Source organism: Phoenix dactylifera, unplaced genomic scaffold (assembly GCF_009389715.1).
Source record: "Phoenix dactylifera cultivar Barhee BC4 unplaced genomic scaffold, palm_55x_up_171113_PBpolish2nd_filt_p 001124F, whole genome shotgun sequence".
NCBI lineage: Eukaryota > Viridiplantae > Streptophyta > Magnoliopsida > Arecales > Arecaceae > Phoenix > Phoenix dactylifera.
This window is the reverse complement of record NW_024068467.1, coordinates 15,638-24,996: the sequence shown is the minus strand read 5'-3', so window position 1 is coordinate 24,996 and position 9,359 is coordinate 15,638. Positions and strand designations below refer to the sequence as shown.

The window sequence follows — 9,359 nt, the reverse complement described above, 5'->3', positions numbered from 1 at the left end:
ATATAAGCAAGCACATATCACTTGAACTAAAGAGATAGAAAGATAGTTCAAGCATGTGAGGCAATAGACAGATTTATCAAAATCAATTTAGTTTAGATTCTATTTGCTTAAGATAATTATCAATAAGATATGTTAGCTAAGTTTTATATCAAAATTCAGATTATGATTTCTTTGTTATCAATGAAATATGATTCATTAAAGTTGAATTGAAGTCTTGCACAAGGTCACATAATGAGCATACAACCTGGTCTACTAGCTGTATGATAAAATAATTATTCTATCATGCTTCAATACAGCTTTAAACAGTAGATCTATTTTGCTCATTCTTTTCAAATTCTACAAGATGGGGTCATAGACATACCTTCTTCATGCCAATCTTCTATGAGAGTTTTCTTGTGGACTAACATTGGTCAATGAAGATCCCCTTTCCTGTTTGTCTTAATTTGGAGTTTGAGAGAAGATGTTAATTCATTCATCATACATATTTCAAACTCACCTTGCAATATAACTCTTCGTTAGTAGAACCAGAAATGATGTCATTAATGTATACTTTGAGCAAGTGAGGTGTCACACATTTTTTGATGCAAAGAATTATCACTATTACCTTCTATCAAAAAGGTTATTTAAGCTTTTATATCATGCTCTTGATGCTTGTATCAAACCATATATTGCTTTATCATATTTGTAATGAGTGTTTTCAAATATGGTGGTTAGTTAACATATATCTTCTTTAATAAAATAAGCATATAGGAGTCCATTCTACACACTCATTTGATAGAATATAAAGCTCATAAAGCAAGCAAATGATAATGGTGATCTTTACTTCTAATCATGCAAGAATCAAGATCTATTTCATCTTCTAAGCAAACAATTTTTCTTCATTAAGTGCATTTCTGAAAAACTCAATTTGGTTATAATTATTAACATGTTTTCAGATTGTTGTATGTAAAAGATTAACCATATACATATATAATTTTAATTTTAGTATCTTGATAATACATCATTAATCTCATAAAGAATAAAATGACTTGATATTTTTGCAACTAAAATCTTTTCATTGAATATTCTATATGCATTGCTTGATGAATGATATCCAAGGATAGACATATCTCTATCAGATTTGGCATTATTTTCATAAGAACATATCAAGCATAGTATGTACGACTGAAAAATATGAGAGATATGCAATGGATCATTTTCTATTTTTCAGAAGATCAAATGGAGTTTTCATCAAAAATAGATCTAATAGAAACCATATATATGACAAGCAATGATGATAGCTTTTAACAAAAATATCATTTAAGTAGATGACTATCATACAACATTGCCTTTTACATTTCTTCAAGGATTCTATTAACCCTATTTTACTTATGGTGTTCTTGGTGCAGAAACAATTGTATTCAATATTATTTTCTGTGCACAACTTAATAAGAAATTGATTTTCAAGACTATGCCATGATACTTCTTTTACTTTTATTAGTTTGCAAACCTTTTTCATTTGATCCCTTTTTGTGAGTTTGTGCCAATGCAGAAAATATTTCAATTTACGTGCCAAGAACAAAGCCAATGTAAGCTTTTGAAAACTTAATGTTGGAAACAACATCTTTAGATTTAGAGATTGATTTTTGTTTGTTTCCTTAGTTATCATGCATAGCAAACTTTGACCTTTCAGAAGATAATCTAAGTAAGTCAATGGCAAGGTCTTTTGAAATTAAGTCCATACTAGCATAAGTTAATTTTATATGCCCCCCAAAAAAAAATTCTTTAATATTAGTATTTATAATGCATAATTTTTTAAGAGCATATTAAGTACATATTCTTATGTCTATGATCAATAGAAGATAATGCCTTGGATACGAACTCTCAATCAAGCATATAGAGGACTCAAAAAGATAATTTAAGGAAATTGATTAATCATTAACAAAGTATCCCTCAATATAGAAAAGTATAGAAAGATGAAGGACTTTGAATTTGTTTCTTCTATTTTAATTACTTTTCTTGTTTATATTTTAAGTTTCACTCTTTAACGTGTGTCTAGAACACCCATTCGTATGATTTGTTCCATGGGTATCTTGGCACACCTACATCTACATCCTCATATTTTTATTTTAGGTACCCAAGTTTGCTTGGGTCCTTGAGAGTTAGGACATATGGTTCCTTTTGGAATCCAAATCTGTTTGATAGTAATAGCTTTACCATTTGATTTAATGGTGTTAGAACGATAAGTAAAGTTGTTATGCCCATTCTTTTCATTTTTGAAATAAGTTATCTTATTTAATGGTTTGCTTGGTGAATTGATAACCTTTTTCTCTAGAGATTTATTGTTAAGTAAAGGAGTCAAGCCAAGTTTTGATTTATCATAAGCAACATATTGGCTTTCAAACATCATTTTTAATCGTTCTGAACTTACGGTGAATTTGTTAATAAAAGATTTTAATTGATTAATTTCTTTACTTAAGTTTTGATTTTCTTTAATTAAGCTATGATTTTTCTGAATCAATTCTTCTGAAAATGACCTTAAACTTTTATTTTCAGAATTTAGTTTGTCTTGTATTTCAGTAATAGAATTTCTTTCTTTTGAAATTTCCAAATTTAGCTTTTTAAGATTTTTATTTTTCCTAGCTAATTTTCTACATTCACCATACAAATCATGAAAAGCATTTAAAAGTTCATCATAAGAATATTCTTCATGAAAGTCATTTGGTGTAAGATTAGATTCAGATTCTACTTTATCTTCTTGTACCATAAGACATAAGTTAGTTACCTCTTGTAGTTCATTGTTGCTCCTAACTTTCAATTCCTTGTCTGACTTTCTCTTGGTCAAGGCTTTCTTGCGCTTTACCTCTTTCTTCCTTTCTTCTTGCTTCCTCTTCTTCTTTGTCTTTAGGAAGCTGATTTGCCTCGGAGTCGACTCGGACCTTATTGGAGTCGACTCGACTAACTTGGGAGTCGACTCGGAACTACTTGGAGTCGACTCGTTCACAGGGTCTTCAAGACTGTGTCTCTGCCTTTCAGACTGTTCTTCTCTAGGAGTCGACTCGGACAAACTGGGAGTCGACTCGGCTACTGTGGAGGATTCTGCAATCTCATTGTTAGTACGCAATTGAAGCACATGTGAGCTAATCTGAGATTTATCATAAATATATTCTAAAGTATCCCAGATCTCCTTAGCAGATAAGCATGCAGAAATTTCATTAAACTTCGTTTCATGAATAGCACAATATAATATGTTCATAGCATTAGCATTCAATTGTGCTAAGTCCTTTTCATTAATAGTTTGAGAGAGTGTATGAAGGTCATTTATTATGATTTTCCATAAATAATAGTTTTGCGATTGAATAAAAATGCGCATGCGTGCTTTCCAATATGTGTAGTCTATGCCATTAAACAGTGGAAGCCTATCAATTAACTGTCCCTCTCCTAGAAAACTATCTATTTGAGTTGTCATGATCTTTGGCTCTTGATCGTGAGATCAATAATTAATCTTGAGCACCTGCTCTGATACCACTTGTTGCCCAGTAGATACAACCCAAGAGGGGGGGGTGAATTGGGTCTTTTAAAACTTTTAACCTACTTCTGAAAGTTTTTGATTAATTATGCTAAGTTGTATGGATGCACGGTGAAAGTCAAACTTAGCAACGGTTTGATGTATGCTTGCAACTAAAGGATGTGCGGATAACAGTAAAGCAAGCAATTTATCTAAGTGGGTAAGTGTGTTAGTTAGACAATGACAAGAGGCATTACAAACACAACAAACATATAGTGGTTCGGTGCACCCCAGCACCTACATCCACTCCCCAAGACTTCTTGGGAATTTCACTATAATCCTACAGATTACAGTCGGTTGTTTTACAAGCTTACAACCCAACTTGTTGTTTTACGAGGTCACAACGAACTCGGTCGGTTTTCCCAGGCTCACCGACTAGAACCACTCCGATTGTTTTCCCGGGATCACAATCAAACCCTTACACGTTGGTTTTACCCTCGGCTCACCAACAAACCTAAAACCCCGTTGGTTTTTCCCTTTGGCTCACCAACAAACCTTAACCCGTTGGTTTTCCCTTTGGCTCACCAACGAACCTTTACCCGTTGGTTTTCCCTTTGGCTCACCAACAAACCTTTACCCGTTGGTTTTCCCTTTGGCTCACCAACAAACCTTTACCCCTTGATTCAATCCCGTGATTGAATCAAGTTACAAGATATTAAAACAAAGTTTAAGATAAATCAAAGCTTCTTAAACAAGCAAATATAACACTATAAGCAAATAGAGTAAAGTGAAGTCCTCAAACGAGTTTGGAAGATGAAGGAGCTCGACTTCTTCTTTACTTGACCCTCTTCTGATTTGGCACGAAGTGGAGGATCACCGAGGCAGCACACGGATGGAGAGGAAGCTTTGGGATTCACTTGGATGCTCTTCTTCCCTCTATTTCACTTTGAATGACCCTTTTGTGCTTTTGGGAGATTTCCCTTGTAATCTGTTTGGAATCTCTTCCCTAAAAGTTCTCTCCCACTTCCATAAGTTCTCTCCTAGCTCTCTTCTTGTTTTTATAGCTTTAGATGGCGTGGAAACAAGAATATAGCCGTTAGAGACAAAAATAGAGCCGTTGGATACAGTCTGCACCTCCTGACAATATTACCGTTGGGATCGGAGTCGACTCGCGCGATCAGGAGTCGACTCGCCTGTTGCAGGAGTCGGCTCGTGCTTTACTGGAGACGACTCGGCCACTGTTCCAAATTTGAATTATTGTGCATCCTCGACTGGGAGTCGACTCGTCTTAACCTGGAGTCGACTCGCCAACTTCTGGAGCTGACTTGGCAATTTCAGAGTCGGCTCATCCCATGAATTCAGAGGACATACTTTCTGATTTTCTTCCTCGAGTCGACTCGGATTCTCTTGGAGTCGACTCGCCTCTCAGAGCCCGAAAACTGATCCTCTGCATTTTTGGCTTGTCTGGTCTTGGAGTCGACTCACACTTTTCCGGAGTCGACTCGGCTCTCAGTTTCCGAAACTTAGTCTTCTGTGTCTTTGGTGAAGTGCTGCCTTGGAGTCGACTCGAGCTGTCTGGGAGTCGACTCGAATCTCAGAGTCAGCAAATTAGTCTTCTGTCTTCTTTGGGGTCGCGGTGTCTCGGAGTCGACTCGTGCAATGCGGGAGTCGACTCGAATCTCAGAGTCCAGAAACTGCCCTCTGACTTTTTCTTTATGTACCGCTGAGAGTCGACTCTTGCTCTCTTTGGAGTCGACCTGCCAACCATCGGAGTCGACTCGCATTTCACTGGAGTCGACTCGAATCTCAGACCCGAAAACTTCTCTCTGACTTTTCTGCCTGTGACTCCTAGGAGTCGACTCATACTTCTCCGGAGTCGACTCGAATTTCACTGGAGTCGACTCGAAGACTGTTCTTTTGAATTTTTCCTTTGATTTTACTCCTCCAATTTGAATCCTTTGAACTTTAAACTTGGGCCAATAAATTGTAGCTTTCTTCCAACTTGAGAGCTTTGGAGGCCTTCTTGTGTTCTCCCAACTTGCTATGTTCCTTGCAAAATAAATATCTTTCTCCTTGCAACATAAACATTAGTATCTATACTTCAAGGTTTTGTGATCATCAAAATCAATCTATGAATCAATCTTTGGGTCATCAACAGTCTCCCTAGGCTGATCTTAGCATCTATGTTTAGAGCCTAGGCTAGATATCTAGTTCTCATATGTATCTTGCTTTTCTCATGTATCTTTAAATCTTGATTGAGGAATATTGTATTTATTTTCATTTTGGGCATTACTGTATTGAAATGTTCCTATTTTGATCAATGAAGATTGAAGTCTGTTGTTTGTTGCATCTTTTCCATGTATCTTTTTGATGATAACAAAAAGGGGGAGAAGAAAAGAAAGAGTAATCAACTTGAGAAGAAAAGAAAGAGTAATCAACTTGAGAAGAAAAGAAAGAGTAATCAACTTGAGAAGAAAAGAAAGAGTAATTAATTTGAGAAGTAAAGAAAGAGTATTAATTTTAGGAGAAGTAAAGATCTTAGGGGAGAAGTAAAGAGATATTGTGCAGTGTAAACAAAGTAAGTAACAAAAAGGAGAGAAGTAAAGATATCAAGTAGAGAAAAAGAAATAAGAATTTATGCAAGAAAAGAGAAATAATTGGGCAAACAAACTAAAAATTATATAAGAAAGTTTATACATCTAAGGGGGAGCAATTTGTAACAATGAAATTGATTAAATCAAAAATCTGTATCAAAATTCAGAATTTGGCACATATAAATTCAGAATTTGGCACGCACCTCTCACACCCCGATACATAACCTGAAACTCATATTTTATCTCAAATTTTTGAAGTTTCATCGCTATTGAATTATAAATGAAAGGGGGAGCAATTCAAAAAAAAAAAAAAAATCAAATTGGCAACATTTGAATGATATAGGGGGAGATTTCACTCTTATATATCAAAAACTGAAATTCAGCAATTTAAACCCTCTTATAAACTGATTTTAAAGACAAGTATCAATAGGCTTATACTCTTTATTTTGTAATCATCAAAAAGGGGGAGATTGAGGATGATAGTGTTATTTTGATGATTAACAAGCAATTATCTAGAGTATATTAAAAGTTAAATTGATACTTCATTTATAAGTTCATTACTCTCAGTATATTTGTATGAATTGATATAGAGACATGTTCTTGTTCATTTGAATGAATCTAACCTTGAGAATGCAGCAAAGTATGGATTGAGTCGACCCAAAGGTTGATTGGGTCGACCCCGGCACATCAAGAAATCATTTGGCACACTCCTGCAAAAATGGCACAGATGAACAGTGAGTTGGGTCGACCCAAGGTAAGCATGAGTCGACCCAACCTTGAAGAACCTCAAAACAGGAAGGAAATAAGCTCTCTGGATTTACTGAGAGGGTCGACCCAAACAGTGGTTGAGTCGACCCAAGCTTGAGTCGACCCAAACCCTGAGAGGGTCGACCCAAAGGCAAGACAGAAAGACAGACAGAAAACGGTTCTCTGGAATTACTGAGAGGGTCGACCCAAGAAGAAGTTGAGTCGACCCAAGTGAACTTTGAGTCGACCCAAAAATTGGTTGGGTCGACCCATGAGAAGGAAGGCTAAAATTCAGGTTTCTGTGGTTTCTGAGAGGGTCGACCCAAGGAATGTTTGAGTCGACCCAAGTAAAAGTTGGGTCGACCCAAGGACAGGTTGAGCCGACCCAAACACGGGCGGAACAGTAACGGCTAGTTCTGCAGATGTACTTTTTGCTCTTTCCAAGGTGAGTAACGGCTAGTTTTTCAAATCTGACCATTGGGGCTTGTCCAAAGAAGGTTGGAAACTATTTAAAGGGGCACTATTCATCAGAGAAAATATCTTTTGGAGAGAAATATCAAGGAATACACAAGAAAACAAAAGTGCCCTAATCTCCTTCATCAAGAGCTTCATTCAACAATCAAAGAAAGGGATTGAGCAGTTTCAAAGAGGCATCAAGAGCTCCATCCTCCCTTGAAGAAGTGAAGCATCCTTGAAAAAGAAGAGAGAAGCAACTTCAAAGCGATAAATATTCTCTAACTCTTCTTTGTAGTTCATATTGTTACATTTGCTCATTTAGGAGTTTGAATCTTTCTTTTTGTTTGACGAACTATTTGTAAAGGTTCGTTGGTGAGCCCGCAAAACCAACAAAGGTTTTTGGTGAACCCGGAAAACCAAAGTGTATAGGTTCGTTGGTGAGCCCGCAAAACCAACAAAGGTTTTTGGTGAACTCGGAAAACCAAAGTGTATAGGTTCGTTGGTGAGCCCGTAAAACCAACAAAGGTTTTTGGATTGTGAGCCCGAAAAACAATCCAACTGTAATCCGCGAGATTATAGTGAAATCCCAAGGGGTCGCTTGGGGAGTGGACGTAGGTGCTAAGGAGAGCACCGAACCACTATATATTGTTGTGTTTGTGTTGTGCTTGTGTTTACATTTACTCTTGCATTATCTTCCATCTTTATTCCAGTTTAACTCTTTCAAATAATCTAAGAAAGCAACCACCGCACTTAATTAAGAAAGTTTTTAAAACACCAAAATTTAGAAGAAACCAATTCACCCCCCCCCTCTTGGATTGTCACTTTGGGCAACACCTTCCTTATTGTTACCCTCCCCAACCTTATTATCTATTATACGACCACTCCTTAGGGTAGTCAAAGCATTGGTTTGCTCATGATTTAGTCGAGTTTCTTGAGCCACGTATTGTCCCCTTGGATTACTCATTGGTTGACTTGGAAGCTTACCTTATTCTCGTTTGTTTAGTGCATTGGCTAGTTGACCTATTTGGGATTCTAGCTTAGCAATTGATTGCGTGTGAGAGTGCAATAGTTGTGTATTTGCCTCCAAACCTTGAAGGGCAGTCAACACTTTCTCCTCAAAGGCTGTATTTCTTTGGGTTGGAGGGGGAGGGTATTGAAATTGAGTTGAGGGACGGTAGAGATGAAAATTCTGAGGGTTTTGAAAATTTTGAGAGTGGGGTTGGGTAGAGTTCGAAGCTTGCTGTCTCCAAGAGAAATTTGGATGATTCCGCCATCCCGGATTATATGTATTAGAAAATGGGTCATTACCCGGTCTGGGCTGTGTTTGAGCAGCATTGATATGTTCTTGTACGAGTTCGGGAAATTGGGGTGCTGAGGGGCACTCATGAATAGGATGTGAGGGGCTAGAACAGATAGCACACACTTGTACTTGGGAAGAGCTAATGTCATGTCCTCCTATCATCAGTTGGTCAATCTTATGGGATAATGCATCTACCTTGCTAGACAGGTCCATAGAATGACTTATTTCACAAATGATCCCTTTTCTTTGAGAACTCGGGGGTGCTTGACGAGAACATGAAGCATGGTGGAGGGAGTTTTCATTAAGATTTTCAAATAGTTGCCATGCTTCATGCTCATTTCGAAGCATGAAAGTCCCCCCGCATGCAGCATCGATCATCTGACGGTTTCGTTCAGTCAAACCGTCATAAAAATATTGCACTAGCTGCCACTTAGGTATTTGATGATGAGGGCATTTACGGATTAGGTCCCGAAATCTCTCCCAAGTTTCATGAAATTCTTCTCCCTCGGTTTGGGAGAAGCTTGTAATGGCACGTCTAAACTGGTTCGTTCTTCCTATAGGAAAGTATTTTTTAAGGAATTCTTGTTGCATTTGATCCCAAGAACGAATCGAGTTAGCTTCTAAAGAATTCAGCCATTGTTTGGCTCTATCTTTAAGGGAGAAGGGAAATAAACTAAGTTTCAGAGCATCATCAGTGAAGTTCTGAATCTTGACAGTGGTGCAAATCTCAAGGAATTCATCTAGGTGTTTATATGGGTCTTCATTGGTGAGCCCA

The 9,359-nt window shown here is 37.1% G+C and overlaps 1 non-coding gene across 1 annotated transcript; it reads left to right on the top strand.

The window, feature by feature from the left end:
* The first annotated feature begins 9,020 nt into the window (after nt 1-9,020).
* Nucleotides 9,021-9,126, top strand: LOC120108015. The gene has a single exon (XR_005509560.1). It is a non-coding gene; the product is annotated as a small nucleolar RNA R71 (small nucleolar RNA).
* The last annotated feature ends 233 nt before the right edge of the window (nt 9,127-9,359 follow it).